The 19,975-nt window shown below is 35.1% G+C and overlaps 1 protein-coding gene across 1 annotated transcript in view; it reads left to right on the plus strand.

The window, feature by feature from the left end:
* The first annotated feature begins 3,625 nt into the window (after window positions 1-3,625).
* NPFR (Neuropeptide F receptor) overlaps window positions 3,626-19,975 on the plus strand; it is a 543,873-nt gene continuing 527,523 nt past the window's right edge. The window contains exon 1 of the mRNA XM_074175202.1: window positions 3,626-3,893. The gene's annotated coding sequence lies outside the window, so the exon portion shown is untranslated. The remainder of the gene's footprint in view (window positions 3,894-19,975) is intronic.

Consider the following 19,975-nt stretch of genomic DNA (forward strand, 5'->3'; position numbering starts at 1 on the left):
CTGCCCATCTTCGACTCATAACACATTTGAACTGAAAGAAAATTTTTCGTGATGTATTGCAGTACGGACGATGAACTTCCGCCCTTTATTTCATTAGTTTCGATATATAGCTTATGTTGAGTTTTTTATTTATGAAATAATAAAGACGATATTATTATCAGATCTACAGTTAACCAAAATATTAGCTAAATTTATAAAACAATATCCTACTTTTTTTCAAACAAATAATTGACATGAATATTTGAATTGGCATTGAATATCATTCATGCGCCAGCTTGAATGAATCAAACACAAAATGTTGACTGAAGCATATCACAACACATCAGTGGAAATCAAACCAATGCCGATTATTAGAGAACGCACAGATAAACAAACAAAATTCTAAAAAACAATGTTTTGAGTTTTATTGCGTTAGTACAAATCTCCCAAATATCTTCCTTGCAGTCACACTTTTATTATATGTATTGACTGATTGATGATTTGTTTTTGCCGTTGGTTCTGTCATGAAAAAATAAGTTGAAATGAGCCCTGCTTCAGGCGTCATAAATTGGAAGAAAAACAGCTTTCATCAAAATTTTCAAAAAATATATTAGAAGTTTCTAATGTGACTACATGTGACTTCAAATTTTTTCAATTATTTGGAACGTCTAGCGTCTGCATATCCAATTTGCACAAAAAATAATTAAAATTTTTATATCTTCCATAATTCTCTATGGGATATTTGCTGCGGCAAATTTTGGCATTGGTCTTTTGCCAAAACATTTCCAAATATTTATTTTCTGGTGGTATTTGTTTAATTATGTTGAGGTCCAAGTTGTAGTTCACATTCAATTTTCAAAATAATTAGATTTCCGTTTTTCCATCTTTATACAAAAAATGTGGTAATCTTTTAAAGAAATTAGGCGACAAATACTTTTCTCTATTCAGTTTGTATTCAGAACATTCATTATTGAATTGAATCAGATATCATTCACAGGATTTCTACACAATATAGCAAAATTTCACTTACATAAAACACTGTCATCCTCAATGGGGAATATTCGATCTTTTGGCATAATGCACTTGCCTTATTGCCTTTTCAGCACAAATCTGGATACCATTAGGTATGAGATGAAGCACCCAATTCATTCAATAAATCATGACTTCATGTCGAGAATTGGTTTGATATACTCATGTCATCGATGACAGTACCTAATGACATTTGTTCGCTCATCTGAGTAAGTCCCAGCCATTGGAATTTCGTTTAAATCGAAAGGAGTATATTCTCAGGAGAGAATACGTTTCAGGAAAGGAAGGTTTCGAGTTTCAACTTTCTATCTTCATATGAAAATGTGGGAATCTTCGAGGTGGAAATCTCCGGAAGTAAAAAGGAAACAACATTGAAGAGTATGTTGCTCATTAACACTGATATTGTCAAATATCTGGCTGTTTCGGCAGCGCTTTGGATCAATTTGAATTCGTAGAGAAAAATTGGCCAAAAATCGCCAAACAACATCATATATAGTAATAAGTTGAAAAGGGGCAAGACACTTAAATTTGGGAAAAAATAAACAGGATCAATGTATAGAGTACAAAATTCTCTATCTATCAGTATACACTACGACACAGTAGAATAGATATTTATTGAGATGTGAAGCTACAAAAACCCCTGACATTGGAAAAGACAAAACTTTTGAAACTACCCAATATTAATTGAGTATAAAAAATATGAATCATGTTTCCCTAATAAATGCAATGTATCAAAAGTTCTCGAGTTTTTAAAAATGGTGAATTATAAAACTATTTCTCGAAGTATTCTACAAACATTTTAAAGATGATTTCATTTTCTGACGATTCAATTGAATGAGTCAAATTTGACAGGTCTAGAAAAGCACCTGATAACTGAAGTGAAGCGCATTTACCTTTTTGTCAAACAAAAACCAAATGCGTGGTATAATTTCAATGATATCATTATTAAATCAAGTTTCTATATGTATGACACCAGAAACAAAAGAAATGTCTTACCGAAAACAATTTGTTACTCCATGCAAAAAAAAGCTCCAGTGTATACTGGAATACGTCTATTCAACATTCTGCCCCTCGAATTGCGAGAGAGCAGACGTCCAGATATCTTCGAACGCAAATTAAAGAAAGTACTGGCCGAAGGATGCTTTTACTCCCTCCGTGAATTCGAACTTTTTTGTCGTAAGTGACTTTCAGTACTGACCTTCTCATGCTTCTTCATATTTTGCTTCATCTTTGTGATGGTCTTGTGATTTTTTACAGGCGGTGAAGTATGCATCACTGAAATACCCGATTCAAATTCGATTTTTGACTCGATGTTTCATAACATTTAAAACTGTAATCTTTTTTTAACCATTATTTATATTTGTCATTTTAATTGTACATATTCATCAGACACAATTTAATTTGTGAACTTGTACTAATCCAATATATTTCTTGTTAATAGGATATGGATGCAATAAATTTGAATTTGAAAATATGGTGCAGAGTTCATTTCTGCCACTGTTCATTACTGTTCGAGATAGATGTTGATATCTCTCAATGGTTTCATCAACTTATACATTCATATGATGGAATTGGCCGATACTTGAAGAAAATTCATAACTCATTCAAGAAACACTTCACTTTGAGATATTCATTGGATACTTTACAAAACCGCAACACGTGTTTCGCGTATCAAAAACCCGTATAGCGAAACACGTTTTGTGGTTTTGTAAACTGTGGAAACCTCACAATAAAGTCTTTCTTGAAATCTGTTTTCTGGTAAAATCTGTTAAAATATGTGGATGATAGGAAGTGAAAATCGATCGTCCGGTCTTGCGGATCGAACCACCGGTTTACACAGCGGTTGATTGAGTCAGCGAAGCAAACCACCCACGTGGCTACCAATCAATCAATCAATCAATATTTGCTTTATTTTCGGAAGATTAGTGTCTTATTGACAAAATCTTGTAAAAAAAATTAGATGCATGTCATAAAATATAAAAAATACAAACATCGCAATTTCACAAATAAAACATTGAGAAGACACATGAGTTCAGGTGAACATTGAAAAATCAAGTATAATTTACAGGATATCATAAATAAAAAAAATAATCTTTTTTGATTAACTTTGTTAACTTTGGAACTCTTTGATATCTGTGCTATATTTTAGAATGGCAGGAACGTGATTATATACTTTAATATTTTCATAAATCATAGAATGGTGAGTCGAAGTGAATTTTGGAATAGGTAAAAGTAAAGCATATGGTTCTGTCTGGTGTTGTGACAATTTTTTCCGAAAGTGTACTAAATAGATGATGAATAGATTTTTAATTTTTTACAAAAGGAAGTAGTTTTTTCAGATGGTTGGTTCTTTCACGATTTTTCGAAGTGCTTCTGCACTGATATTTATATATTTTGCCTCGTTTCCTTTGAAAGTTTACTAATCTTCATAAAAACTGGAACAGAAAGTCAAAGAAGGTTCAGGAAAAGAGAACAATCTCTCCAAACAGTGTCACCATATGTCATATATTTGATAATGTTGACTCTCAGCAGCAGATGGAACAATTTCCGTTTGAAAAGACATATATGAATTTTTGGCATGAATGAATTCATGGTGATCGGTCTTGGAGGGGATGTATGGCGAGTGCGCCGCGACGCTTGTCGTCGCCTATATAGTTACAAGCAACTGTCGGGAAAAACAGTTGCAACTCTCTTCTTCGTCGGGTATATAATTTTCTATCGGTAAATGATACGCGTGCTGCTTGGTGCTTTTTTTGAATACTTTTAAAGATTCTCTCATACTTCGCGGGGGCTTTTATTGAACATAAGAATAGTTGAAGTGCTAATTGTTCATAATGTAAATACTTTCTTAGGACTTGTGTAGTTTCAACTTGACCTTTAGTAAAGTGAGTATTTGTTTTTGTCGTATTCTTATCCTATAATTCAGTTCATTGTCATTCTGAAATAAAGAGAGTTTTCTCATGGAAATTTCATTGACACAATAGAAAAGTTGGTTGTCCTTGATTCAAAATCTGCGGTCACAAAGCAAACTGATTCGTATAATTATGATTGATTTTGAGAACAAAATTGAAAATGTTTAGAAGATTTTCAACGAAAAACATTTTTGTGAAATGGAATATTTTCAGTTATACCTAGATATCATAATTTGAATCCGTGAGAATTGAAATCGAATGAATATTCATCACTCAGAACTCCCACCATCTCTTCTTCCACTCAACTCAAAATATATTCTGTTTGAAAAATAAGATGAATTTTTATTTTTCTCAAAAAATATTTATTCATCAATAAATTTCTATTCTGTCTGTTTTGGTTTCTCCTCTCAGTGATTCGGTTTTCATCTCCTCAATCATCGTAAAACGCCGCCCTTTTATGAGTATCTTCAATTTTGGGAACAGAAAAAGTCGCAGGGAACCAAATCTGGTGAATATTGTGGCTGAGGAAAAAAAAAACGGTGAGCAGGTGCATCATGGTGATGCAAAAGTTATATTTTTTTTGCACAATACCGAATGTTTTCTTCGTATTACTTCTCACAAGCGGCACCTATGATAATACTCTTGATGCCCTACGCCACGGTAACCGAAGAAAATAGTGAGCAGAACATTGACATTTGATTAAACTTGGCGTGCTTTTTTTTGTCTTGGCTCTCCTGGGCTCCTCCATTGGGACGATTAGACTTCGGTTTCGATGTCATAACCATATACTCATGATTCGTCACCAGCTATGACCCTCTCAAGCAAATCTGGATTGCTGTTGACGTCATTTGATAATTCTTGAGCAATGCTCATGCGACGTTTTTTTCATTCATTCATTTATTTATTTCATACACTATTCAACAGGATGAACCCAATTACAAAATAGACAGAAACAGTGGCATTCACAAATATGTACTTACATAATATAATTTATGAATTTATATAAATGATGAAAATTAAAAACAGAACTGTCAGTTCGCTACGAAATGTCTTTTCATTTGTATAATCTGGCTGTAGAATATATCTAGGACACGACTAACAGAATTATAGGTATCGCAGATTGTATAAATTGTATGAATTGTTCGCAGAGTGTTGAAATGAAAGGTGACACTATTCCTAGATGACCGTCTAGGAACCCAAAAATTCAACATATGTAACAATTGAGAGCAGGTAATGATATTCAACATATATTCATTTATATTCATATATTCATTCAACAACATATTCAGTCAACATATTCAAAACACACAAAACAGCTGAGAATCAAATAGAATTCAAACGCTTGAGAGCAATGGCTAGGTACACGATGAAAAAGAGTAAACGTGATTCGTGGAAGACATTTAGAACGGACTAAACAGCTCAACTCCATCAAGTACAATCTGGAAAACACTGAAAAAAATATCTGGAGTTCAATTCCACAATTTCATTAACCACATAGTGATGGACGGAAATATTTTTACATCTCCAGAAGATATAGCAGAAACCCTAGTGGCCTCCCTTCAACAACATTCCAGCAACGATAGATTTCCTGACGTTAGTATAAAACAGACGAGGGAGGGCGAGGTTACGAGAGAAATTGTTTATAATTTATTTAGCGACAACATCAAATACGTTGGACAATTAAATAACTTTAAGAGAACTTTGCGAATGCCTCAAATGTATGAAATATTCTTCTCCTGGTCCTGATGATATTCCAACAGTTTTACTAAAAATGTTACCAGAAAATGCTAAGGAATTGCTGCTCAAAGTATACAATATTATCTGGAACAAACAAGTATTTCCTCAGGAATGAACTGAATCAATCATCATACCAATACGTAAAGAAAACAAATCAAAATCATCCAGAATCATACAGACCAATTTCTTTAACATGTGCAATGTGCAAGTTATCAGAAAACTTGTCAATAACAGATTTACGTGGTTCTTAGAAGGAAAGAAACTTCTGATTCCTAAATAGAGTGGTTTCCGGAAGAAAAAAATCCACACAACTTGGTGGACCTTGAATCGGAAATACACGAGTCTTTTATCAATGACCAAGAATGTATTGCGATCTTCTTCGATATCGCCGGTGCATATGATTCGGTACGGCAACATACACTACTGATAACACTGCAAAAATGGTCATTTGGTGCAAACTCTCTTAGCATCTGTAAAACATTTTTTGAAACTTCACAAGTTTCGAGTACGAGCTAACGGAATCCTGTCTACCACGAAAATTCTTGAGAACGGAGTACCTCAATGTTCTCCTTTGAGCACACTACATTTTCTTGTAGCCATCAACAGCATAATAGAAGAGTGCACCACACCGCTGAAGGCAAGGCTATACGCTGACGATCTCGTAGTCTTCGGCAGAGCAAAAATCTAAAAACGATATATAACTATATATAACGTTTCCTTGTTAAACTCCAAGACTGGTCCTATACCCCAATCACAACTCGTCGGCAAGAGTATCCAATACGTGGAGAATATAAAATTTCTAGGAATGATTTTTGATCACCGACTAAACTGGAAGCTACATATTCAACACCTCAGAGCTTCCTGTCACAAAGGACTGAATTTGATGAAAACCATTTCCACTAAAAGTTGGGGTGTCGATTCAAAGACCTTTTGTGAAGCAGGTGCACCATCATTATCTTTTCTCAAATCCAGAAAATCCAGTTCACCACAACGTCGTCGAAAACAGATTTAAAAACACATTTGCTAGGAAGAAAAGAGCTGATCTCCCATTTTATGAGAGATATAACCGCTACCAGTTTACGTATTTCACTTCCAAATATTATGAATACTTCAAATATATTAAACCCTCCTCCCTGGACAATTCCTCAAATACAAACAAACAAGTTTCAAAATGGTTTAGACTTTCGCGACTGAGGTTTTCAGTGTCATTATTTTTCGAGTTTGAAAACCGTGGATTGTTGGAATTTTTTTCTGACGTTTCGCTGGCGCGAATGGCTAGCTTCTTCAGGGGTTTAACCATCATGACTTGCTGTCCGGTGACTAACTTTCAGGCTTCGTAAAGCGTAATAATGTCAGGTAGTCAGTTCTATTTATACCTGTACTTGTCCCTGCACTTGTCCCTGCACTTGTACCTGTACTGGTACCTGTACTTGAACCTGGAACATTAACAATCTTGCTGCCTGTTGTCATTCTGTTCGTTATTCACGAATTCCTTGAAATGGGGTTCCATATTCGGTTGACGTTCCCCGCTTCTTCTTTTCTGTTGAAATTGTCCGTGTGTTTGTGGATCTCTATTGCCTCCCGTACCAGTCGGTTATAGCATCCCTGGTTGGGGGCAATTAGTGCTGTGTTTTCAAACAAGATTGTGTGGTCTCCTTCACTAAATGCGTATTTTGCCACAACTGACTTGTCCGCTTGGCCTAGTCTGCAGTTCCTTTTATGCTCTTTTAGTCTTGTTCTCATGGATCGTTTGGTGGTTCCGATATATACCTTTCCACAAGTGCATGGTATGCGATAGACCCCTGCTGCTGATAATGGGTCTATTTTGTCTTTCGTCTATGAGCAAGTATATGGCGTTGCGATGGGGAGTCCACTTAGCCCAGTGATAGCAATTTTTTTATGGAACGGTTTGAAGGAAAAGCGATGGACACTTTTGAATTGAAGCCGACCTTGTGGCTACGTTACGTGGATGACACCTTCGTCATCTGAAAACATGGAAGAGACGCCCTGAACCGTTTCCTAAACCACTTAAACGCCCAACACCCGAGCATAAAATTCACTATAGAGATTGAGCAGGACATCTGGAGAGGAAACTGAAACACCTTGAAGCGACCTTGGGATCGAATGGATACAGTGCCTTCGAGATCAGGAAAGCCATGAAACCGAAGAGCACCACGGTTCAAGAAGCGAAAAAGGATCAGATTGTTGCACGCGCATTACTACCGTTTATCCATAGTGTCACGGAAAGAATTGGAAATCTATTGGATAAACACGACATCTAAACAGTCTTCAAACCCACGAGAAAGAGACAACAAAGCCTCAGGTCGGCTAGAGACAAAAGAGACTTATTATCAGCAGCAGTGGTCTATCGCATACCGTGCACACTGAAAAAATAAGTTCTACCCAGCATAACAAAAATGAAACCAATCGTGGGATAATTAAGATAGAATTCCACCAACTAATAAATCAATATGAGGACTTATGTTTGATATACATGGACGCATCAAAAACCAAAGAGGGTGTTGGTGCAGCTTTCATAAGTTCTGATTACAAGGCCTCCTTCAAATTACTCGAAGAGAGTACAGTATTTACAGGGAAATTATATGCTATATTGAAAGCATTAAATTTCGCCGAAGTAAGGAATCTAACAAAATGCCTTATTGTGACAGACTCGCTGAATGCACTTGAGACAATTGAAGAACTCTATACTGCCCACCCTATTATACTCCTCATGAAAAGAACTATACACTCTCTGCAAGAAAATGAAGAATCACAAAAACGTTTTATGTGGATTCCATCGCATATAGGAATAGCAGGTAATGATATGGCGGACAAACTAGCAAAGGAAGCTATTACCAACCCGATTACAGCAACAAAACTTCAAGTTGCGTACCGAGATCTGAAACCCTTTCACAAACATATCTTCTCCAACTGTTGGCAATCCCAATGGAGTGAATCATCTCTAAAATTATCCAGCATCAAGGCATCGGTTCTAGCATGGAAGAACAAGCCTGATAACAGGCGGAAACAAGTAATCCTCTCACGACTTCGACTGGGTCATACACGCGCTACTCATTGACATCTTCTGACGAGCGAACGGCAACCTAAATGTACAGTGTGTAATTCATTTTAAGTGTTGAACATATGTTAACCGAATGCGTTCTATATCATAATGATGGACTCAATTTCAATACTACCCGTACACTCAAATACATATTAGGTGAAAATTGTAATACTGACAATCTCTTAGCTTTTCTTAAACACATTGATATGTTACACAAAATATAGCACTAGCTAATCTGTATCACTGAACCTACGCTAATAACCTTTCGTGGTTGAAGAATCGTTTTTAATACAAAAAAAGCACTGCATTCTGTATTTGTTGATAATTGAAATTTCATAAATATGCGAACAAAAAATCAAAGGAAAGTAAGAAAATACAGAAAAATAAAGACAGGATTTCGAATTGAGGCTTCATCATGAATTTTCAGTTGTTATCATCCAGAATCTTCTTTGAGTGAAGACTATTTTAATTTAATAGACAGTTTTTCCTCATCTCGCTTCATTTTCCTTGTTCGCATAATAATAACATTACGAATTACTTTCTTGATACATTCTAATCACTTATTCATTATATATTTCTTCTCACTTTTCCATGTCACCAAATATTTAGATTTCCAATTTTTTTTATTCATTTAACTTCTCAAAGTGCAATTCTTGCATTCTTCTGGCCATTTCTGTCGAAAAAAATCTATGAAAATCTGTTTTCCACGAGCCCCTCTACGAACGACAACTCTCAAAAGTCGAAACTTGTGCGAGTTAAGAACTAACAAGGTCTTACCTTTTAAAGTGTGATTCCCATCTGCAACAATCTGAAATGACTAATCAGAATCAATGGAGGATCTGTACAAATGTGGTAAAAATCCAAACTGATAAATTCTTTCCCACATGTCACTGAGAACTAAATAAAATGAAAATGAATTATCATCTAGTATGAGAATGATAAAAGATAATTTTTATCCTTAGCTTCGATAAAGAATTGAGGTTTCGAAAAGTTACTTTTATCCGTTTTCAAATTCAAATTTTCTTTGATAAAAATATTTTGATATCTTTTTGAGACTCGAAAAAGTAACGACAAATTGTTATACATTTTCGATATTCCGATATATATAAAATGCTGTTTCACTATTCAAAGTTACAGAGTAAGTAGAAATTGAATTGTCACCTTCCAAGATAAAAGGTACCGTTTCATTGAATTCTTGTGTACACTTTCGTTTGATTTCACATTGTTATGAGTTGGTTAGCTGAATCTGCTACATCAGCTATTTCTGATCATATTATTTATTTCTGCATCATATCTTTATCATCAAAATTTTCTTTCATGTCAGCCAAATCATCAAACGTGGGTACTCTACTCTGAAATCAATTTATTCGAATATACATATTTCAAGCCGACAGAGAAAATAATGTATGATACATTAGTCTTCTCACATGCTAATCTTACCGATTCTGTTTATGGTCCTGCTCATAAAAAAACACAGAACTCATGTTTACGTTTGCTCGCAGGGAACAGAAGGCGTCGTTTCCCTTAAATTCGGTAAAGTGGCTGATTGTAGACGCGACATATATTTTATGTGTGTATCCTCTTTCATAAGCTAGTATCCAACGAAATTCCTGCATATCTTCGTAATAAGTTTTGAAACCGATGCCATACTTTGAGCCTTGGATTCGAACATCAATTTTTCACACCCATTTATAAAACATCGTTTTATCGTGGCTCTTTTTTTACATCAGCTCCCACAATCGCCTCCCGCTCTCAATTAAAATACTTTCATCTCGTTTATTCAGCAACTGGGAGTTGACTCACTTGAAAGCAAGTTACCCGACGAATCGCTTTTGTAAGCTCATTATTTCTTTTTCCATTTTCAAAAACTGATATTATTCAGCCGTCTTTTGTTAACATAGTTAATGTTTTTTTCAATTTATCTTATGTCACTTTTAAAATAGTATGCGTTCAAATTATTACAATACGAGTTATTTTTTCTGGATGAATGAAAGACGTGACTAGTTCTGATTTTGAATTCCGTCATTTGTTAGGATTTTGGATTAATCTGTTAGTTCAGTTTTTGTACCCTTTTCACGTTTCAACACACTTCTTTATCATACAGCGTGATCACTTGAGTTGGCAGTAAATGGGAAACTTATTTTTTTAATGATTTCACGAAAAAATATATTATTCATGTAGAGTTCTGGATGTTCTGAAATCTAAAATACAATCATCAAATAATAAATTTTTTCAGTAATATACGTGGTCTGTCAAAGAATAGTATTTTTACTCAAAAATGAAGTACCTTAATATTCCACACTATTGAAAATTGTTTTTATGAAAAGTTGTTCAGAAAAAAACTATGTTCCAGTATGTGAATGCATCTTTTTCATTGAAAAAATCCATTGTAATTCCATAAACTACAACTTACGATTTGATCTCCACAAATATTTTCAAAGACAAAATAAAAGCACTACAGAAAAATCCTTAAGGCGTTCCAAGAGCAGTGCCTGTGTGACAGTAGTGATTCACATTGGAATTAAATCGCTGGAGATCAAATCTATTTGGAGAAACGTTCACAGAATGTTTATTCCACATTAACGAAGTTCTCCAAATGAAAGAGTTCTTAGACAGTGGAGTTCGAGGTGTACTGAGCCTAAAAACGATGAGCAACCACAGTTCGTCGCGTATTTCTGATATGTTCCGCTCTTGGTAGAATAAAATGTACCAAGTCACTTGAACACTTCAAGTGAAAATATCTATAGACGAGAGACAAATTCCCAACCTTTCTTTGATGTTCCAGACTATCAAGGTGGCAAGTGATGTTTGCGTCTCAAGTCAGGCGGTTGGCTCTTTTCTGGATGGAATCCAGCAGCTTCAGGGTATGCTTAGGAGCGGAGCTCCGTTCATGAGAACAATAATCTAAAGAAGGTCTGATCTGAGCTTTATAAAGCATCATTAGTTGTTGAGGTGTGTACAGTTTTCTGGTTCGGAGCAGTGTTTCAAGCTTTTGAGAAGCCTTTGCAATTCCAGCGATATGATTGTGCCAAGACATATTGTTGTCCATTTCAAACCCCTAACAAACTTATAGAAGCAGAAAGCGGAATTGTTTGTCCTGACAGTATTATATCCGATTCAAAGACGTTTATCTTTCTGGAGAAAACCGATCACTGGGTTTTTGTTTTTGTGACATTGCTTGCACCTGGTTAATTTCACTCCAATTTGAAATCACTTCTAGATCCTCATTAAGATATGCAACCTCCTGAATTACGTACTCGTAATTCATTACGAAAAAGATAATGTGTTACGTATATGTCGATATTTAAAATAAAGTTTGTGGAGATCACATCTTAAGGTGTATTTTATGAAATTACTGTGGATCTTCACCAAGTAATGGCCGAATCAATCGAAAAGAAAACACATTCTCAAATTACTGATACTGTGCTTACATCTTTTTTATTTATTGCAAACAGGTTAACCTTTCTGTTCCGTTCAGAAAGTGAAATGTGAATTTTCACAAAACTAAAATTTATTGAAAATCTTATGAATACACCATTGAAATGAAAATAATTCTAAGTACAATGTAAGTAGGTTCATAACCTCAATTTATTTTTTACTCTTCACAAACTCATAATTGAGTCATGTCTGAGTTTGCATATTGAAATGTTTTTTTTTTAATTTTCTCAAATTTTATCAATAATTAATATTGAACAGTGATCTCTTATTTTTAATAAATAGTTTCAATTTTCTGATTGACTAGGCCATTACTTGATGAAGATCCATAGTAATTTCACAAACTAAACCTGACGATTTGATTTTCAAAATCTTCATTTTCAAAAATGTCACGACTTATTTTGATATCAAAGTAGTTTTTTGTAGTAAATAACATACTCAGTAAAAAGCTACTGTGATAGCAAAACATGTGATTTTTTTATAGTTATTGTGATTCCTATATAATCAGAAATAATTATTGAATAACGAAATTAGTTAGCTCCCCAACTATATTATTAAAGGGGAGCTGTTGAAAGATAGGTTACACTACGTTCACTTGAGCTATACAACCGTTCTGCGTCGACTACTGAACTTGGGGTATCTACATGAGGGAATTGTACTAGATGGAGCCTATACAGTCATCAGGAGTTTGGATCCTCTTCTCTGCATAAGTCGCGACCCTGAGAGACCAGGAATTTAGGCATGCCTTTTCAGTGCAGCTACCTGAGCGGCTGTTGAACTCGGTTTAGTTCTCGATACCCATTCAGAAAAAGGCCCGCAGATATCACTTCACTTTTGCGACAACACCATCCTGTTGAAACCATATTTGTTGACGTTGAAACCGGCTTATCAAAGACATGACATTCGCTTTTCAAAGGTCGAGTGAGCTGATGTCGAAAACTGAGAGGGTTGTCATGGCCTGTCAGGATGGTATCATTACAGGGCCTGTCGCGAGGTGCCTGCCACCCTAATGCACTTGATGCATGTCCAGCATAAGCCGTCTCAGCCTATATCCATCGACATAGCGCGGTCCTAAGAGTGATTTTTTACTATCTACGGCGTTTTTACGGCATTGAAGAGACACTGGTGTTGCCCTACCATCCGGGGATATTGAATCTGTTGTGGGGCATTATAAGTGCATAATTGATGGAATCATTCACTTCAACACTCACTCAGGCTTATGAAAGCAAATGAGCCTGCTGTGATTCTTCTCTGACATCAGCCAGACGATATCCGTCGTGTAGGGTTCCGTCTCCGTAAGAAGATTATCGTCTAAGAAGAGGAGGTGAAACAAAATTATCGAAAAATGTTTTCAATCTCAGTAGACTATACTCAGAACATTTTGTCGAGATTGTTGATCTGATTATTGGAGTACTTGGTGAAATGATGTCCTATCTACTTTCAAATCTAAAGATCATACCATCTTACCACACGCAGTCAAAAATTTTAGCCGAACAAATGCAGAAGGCTATCATTCTTGGCTCATTGTGTCTGCTTAGGTCACATAATTCTTGAACCCAATGATTACTCACCCCATGGTATGGAGAGTGGCCATTGATTGATAATTCTGGTGTATTCTCTGCTGTGTCGGAGCTTAGGAGACAGGGCGCGACCAGCACACCCTTTGAGAAAAACAATAATAATTAATAACGGCCAATCCCAGAAAAAGACGTTGTAGGAAGTAAGTTTCTGTTTTATTGTTACCTTTTTGAAATCTTCAAGATTGTTGTCCAGAAAATTGCAATATTAATGAAACCCTGTATGACGAATTATTTTCAGTTTTTCAGTTATGACTGAAGATTTCCTAAAATGTAATTATTCCATCATATCAAACATTCAGAATTGTTATCTGTCTTTTTTGAATCAATCGTTACTCGTGTTTTATGAAAATGAAAGTGATAATTCAAAGTATCTCTAAATAGTTGTATGGGGTATGAATTTGTATATGCTAACAAAACCCTTTCGAAATAGAGGCATCAGGTGTTAAACATTTCCACCGTTACAGAAGAGCGGCAAGTAAACTGATGCATATAATAATTCCAGCCATAATGGATATCATAAATTTACGTGAAATTAATAATTTATGTTCCTTCTCGAAGGGTGAAGAAGTATGGTAAGAACATCAAGAGGAGAAAAAATTTGTTGAAGTGATTGGAACATCTATGAATAGAACAGGAAATGATTGTCAATAATTTTGATAACATATCAGTAGTGTCATGATGTATGCTTTGAACCAAATGTGACAATATTTTGATGAATAACTTGCAGTTTATTGACCCTGTAGAAACATGTTCTGCGTAGCTGCGATCTTGGTATCTTGGACTGTCATGATTCCGTTCTTATGGTTCATCAAATTGTAAGTGTTTCATGATCCTATCATGAGAAAATTGAAGATTCGTTGTACTGCAATCGGCTCAAAATATGTCTTCAGGCTAACATAGACATAGTTAACTTGAGTAGACTGGTTGGCCGGTTGCGTGTTTACCATGAGCTTCTGCTTTTTTGGGTCCCAGGTTATATTATTGTGCTTCCATTTGGAACTTTTGGGGATTTTCCATAGTCGCGGTCTTTGCATAAACCGATACTACTTGCCTTGGTTCAGGCTTATGAATAAATTACATCCCCTTCAGCTGATTAGGTGAGTCTCTCTTCAGTTTGTGTATATTGCTGGAGTTCTTCTGGCTTTTTCACAGGTCCGTGATTCATGCGGCTCTTCGTAAATACCTCACGGGGTTGTCGCATGATAACACTTCTGAGAGTACCACAATCACTGGTATCTGAAGCATAGTATGATTGTAGATACGACTTTTTAGATCGTGAATATATTCTATTCATTTAGAAAGATGTGACTTTTGAGATTTAGTTTTCACGTAAGATACTTCAACTAGGAAAAGCAACATAATCCTCTCATCCAGATGAATGTTATCATATGGAACTTCAGGTTGAATCGTTGAGCTTTCATGTATTGGATGTCTTGTAGAAGATATTGGCTTTCGAGAAAATGGGTATGAGATTCAAGCTTGAGTTCGGAAACTTCAATGGCTTGTATGAGAATTTCATCTGCGTTGAGTTCAGCTACAACACACTTCATTTCGCAATTCACCAGTTCTGCTGACACAGTGTGCCTCTTTCTCGCATCTCTGAGAATGATTTAAAGTGGCTGTCGGGTCATCTCTGTTGACTAGTTGGCTGCTTTTCTTGGCAACCGCTTTTTGATCCTGCGCTTGCATTTAGCTTATACGTTGGTTTGCTTTTTTGACTCATCGAATCATCGACCCCGTAGGGCCTCTAATTCAGTCTACCGAATTCCATAACATATGCATGATTTCAATAACATATCTCAAAGTGATTCAATTATTTTCGGCACTGCTCCATGCAATTTTTCTCAGAAAGGCGCCAGTGAAGTACCAAGACATTCAAAATCACCCTATTGATGTTTCTGAAACATTTCTGAACGATTATGAAGAAAAATTCATGAAGAATATAGGATGAAGAAGACAACTCTACTCTGGAGTTTTTATTTATTACGACCGGTTTTGGTTTCTTAAACCAGTTTCAAGTGAACTGAATATTCACTGAGAATTTTTTTCATGTTATTCACCAAACACGTTATTTATTTTTATTGATAAATGTTCAAAAGATAAAGTATTTTATGTAAATTTTCATTAAGTGTAGATGAAATTGGATATAATCGCTATAGCTGAATAAGTAAACAAATGGTACAAATTACAAACTTTGAAGTGTGCCTTTGCCACTATTATTGTCTATTGTTTTGTTTATTTTTGTCAGAATGACAATTCAAGTACTTTATGTCTTGATTCTGTAGTTTTTTCAGTGAGATGCCGTATTTGGTTTGAATCCAAAACGCCCTCCCAGAGTTTCTAGGCTTCTCCTACATCACAAATCTAAACGGTTACAATTTGCCATATCATATGTCAACGGGAATGAACATCAATGGAAAAAAATCTTTCCACAGATGAAACAAGAATACAGTTATGGAAACCAGATGAACGTGAACGAGTATACAGAAGATCTGAAGAACGTTTCACAGAATGTAATTTGGTGGTGGTTCCATTATGTTGTGGGGTGGCATTAGTTGGACAATCGCACCGAGCTTAAAGAGGTGAATTCGTACTAATACACCATATTGCCAGTATCACTCACCCAGTATCTGGAAGTTATTGGACTTGAGGTAGTGGAGTGGCCAACAAAAAAGTCCTGACGCAAATCCCATAGAACATATTTGGGACAGGAAACATTTAGTACTGACCTGTTATCATATTGCCTCAAAAAACTTAAATTTTTTCTTCATTGTTGCTCATTTTGATTGAATATCATTACCAAAACTTGTCTATTCCATTAGTTCTTCTACAAGTGTGTTATGAACTTTCAATATTTGGATCATTTGGCAATCAATATACGTTGAATACCTCGGCATATACAATTTAGTAATGAAAACTGACTTAAAATTCAGACAAATAGAAATAAACATGAAATCAAGGTTCAAAATAAAATACGCAATACTTATTTTTGTCTGTGAGTGAAGAATTTTAGAAAATGAAGTCTGTAGAACTACATAATGTTCCTGTTTGAATTCAAAATGGTATATTTTCAGGACAATATAGAGTGATTTTCTTAGAAATTGATTGCTTTTTTTCTTTCTTTGGAAGCGTCCCCATTTTTGGTGTGAAGATAAAGAAGTAGTAAGCCAAAACCTTTCTTTACCATAATATTCCTGTTTCAAACTGAATCGTTTCTCGCTACTTAGGTTTTTATCCTTCTTCACTCTGAAAAATAAACAAAGTCGAATCAATGAATCAACTGAAATGTAATGAAGGTCAAACGAAAAGATTCTGCGTATTGTAAACCAGTAAAGAGTCCAACTAGGCAGCATCTAGTCGTTTCGTCAACTTTGCCTCAGATGGTTACCGTTTCGAATAGTCCTTCATACACAAAAAGACTATCGCTATCTCCAATAGTCATTTTAACGAGAACATCACTTTGACATGCTCCAGAAATTTCAATAATAAGGAGAACCTATGAATATTTCATCTCATAAATCAAACTATCTTTCTATCATTTCTTACCTCCCTGAATAAAAAAAAATATCGGGAGTTTCCATTAGGAATGTATTTATTTCTATTCTTGAAAAAGTTTCAGCTTATTTGGTTTGTATCCGGCATTTTGACGTTTTGAAAATGCAATAAACTTCAGCTATTTAATATCGACATTGTCCTTTATTTTCATGTAGCATTCAATATGCGGATCAAAGTCTTGAAGATTTAAATGATTCTCCTTGGAGTGAAAAATATGACAGTAAAACAATCTTTGAATATCTGTTTACCTTGTTGTGCTCGGCCTGTTGCTCATATTGTGTAACGTTTTTTCTTACCTGTCTTAAAATTTTTGTGTTAGTAAAGTTAATGACGCTATTATGACTTTCCTAATTTCAGATGGCGTATGTGGAAGTTCGAAATTACTTGCCATACTATGCCATAGCATACTTTGATTTTCTTATTCTTCACTTAACAAAACATTCATCTCAGAATCCCAAAGTTGAAATGTTTATCTGAAGAACTAGCGAACTAGAAAGTATGAGTTTCCTGCCAGGTGTAAGGTAGGAAAGTGTGTACTCCCTATAGGAGTAGGAGAAAAAATATTTCCTATCATTCATTTCCTTAAAGTTCAATTGTGTATCTATAACTTTTTCGTCAATTTTTGAAACGTTCAAAGTGGTGAATGTATTATTTCATTACTCAATCCTAATTAGGTACTTCGCTTTCCTCTGGAAGCAACATGGAATGTTTTTATGAGAAAGTTGTTATGTTTAATTTTCATCAAAATTGCTTTTTTTGTTTGGCCTCTGGAATATGCTAATTTATATAATTATCCCTACACTCTCTTGAGTACAAAGTTTTCTTAAATTTTCATTTTCTCTCAGAACAACCAGATTTATTTCAACATTATGCTGGTAAATAACGTTACTATATTTTATCACTTGATTCCCGATGTAGATCATTCTTTCGAGTATGGAACTTCGAATTTGCACCTTATCGATGTTATATTTTGCAATACTGATCAGCTGATAGTTCTTGCACGTTCAGTTTTTTCAATTTTTTTTGTTAGAAAAAACTCTGAGCATCAACAGCATGTATATTCTAATATAGTGTATCGTATTGAGAAGGTTCATTAATGTGAAGCAATTAGTTATACCGTTTGATTCAACACATTTTTTGAGAGTTATTGAATTTTGCCTCCCAAATGATTGAAAAAATTGTCATGTCCTTATGTTATAATTTGCCAAACTCTAATTATGAATTCATCTTATTATCATTATAAATAAAAATGTTCCAGCGTTGAAATGAAATATTGTCTAACAAAAGCGATGAATTTCTTGACATCAGAAATTGTTATGATGTAAGTGTACTACTGGAGTTTTATCCCAACACCAAATCGTTATTTTCAACACCTCGACGCGTGTTTCGATCATCAAGTGATCATATTCAATAGGAAGACAAAATTATATTAGAAATTCAATGATAACTTCATTCATCTGTTTCACTTTTCGATAATGAATTTCTACTGGAAATAAAGGTTTCCTCGATGTATATGGAACCATTCTATCCCAAAAAACTCGAATCAACTAAATTCAAAAATATCAATCTCAAACTCTTTGCTATCATAAATTTTATCATCGGTTATTTTGGACAACTTCTTCTTCAACACAATCTTTCTAACAAAGGTCAATTCTCAACCTATTTGTTCTGAATAGATTAACGACTTAGTTTTTTGAGACATGTCAGACATTTTTGTTTTAAAAGGGACACAAATTATTAGATTGTTGATAAAGTTTTGTCTGTTTGATGACAGGTGTTTTTGTTTCTCCATATCTCAACTAATATTTATTCTACTGTGTTGTGGTATATATTGATCGACAGAGAATTTTGTACTGTTTACTGTACTGTATGTACTGTATACTGTAATCTATACTAATGCGGTTATTTTATTTCTAAATTTTAGTTTTTTGGTTCTTTTCTGCTCATCACTATATGATGTCTTTGAGCGATTTTCTGCCAATTTTTCTCTACGAATTCAAAGAGGAGCAAAGCGCTGCCGAAACAACCCGAAACGTCAAACAGACATTTGCCAATAATTGTGTTTATAAAAGCACCGTTTGACGTTGGTTTGCGAAATTTCATATCCAAAATTTCAGCCTTAAAGATGAGTCCCGAAGTGGTCGACTTACAGTAATCCAGGACGAAGATTTGGGGGCCCCGGTGGATACTGACCCATCACAAACGCTGTGTGGGATCCCCTATGATAACATTTTCTGCAGCTATGCCAAACCATCACAGCATACTTCTATTGTGAGGAATTCGACGAAATGTACCGAAAATTGTGTAAGCAGCAGGCGACATTGGTCAACAGAAGAGGTCCGATCCCACTCCACGACAACTTTCATTCGCACGTTTCACAAATCACCGTCTGAAATTCAAACGAAATGAGCGTCGAATTTCTGCCTCAACCACCATTCTCTCCAGACCTCTCGCAAACCGACTACGATCTTTTCAAGCAGCGAATGTTCTCAACAATTTCATCGAATCCATACTACCCAATTTTCATGCTGACAGAAGTAATCGACTTGTGATACATTGACAAAAGTGCGTAGATGATAGAGAGAGAGAGAGAGAGGGAGCAATCGGTCATATATTGGAAAGTACTGGTCCAAGTAGTTCCTACGTTTCAGAGGGAGATTTAAATTGTTTTTATGTCAATTCTG

The sequence above is a fragment of the Leptinotarsa decemlineata genome, unplaced genomic scaffold (genome assembly GCF_025532065.1).
Source record: "Leptinotarsa decemlineata unplaced genomic scaffold, Ldec_3_MD MMD2_tig00000882_RagTag_RagTag, whole genome shotgun sequence".
In the NCBI taxonomy this organism is placed as follows: Eukaryota; Metazoa; Arthropoda; class Insecta; order Coleoptera; family Chrysomelidae; genus Leptinotarsa; species Leptinotarsa decemlineata.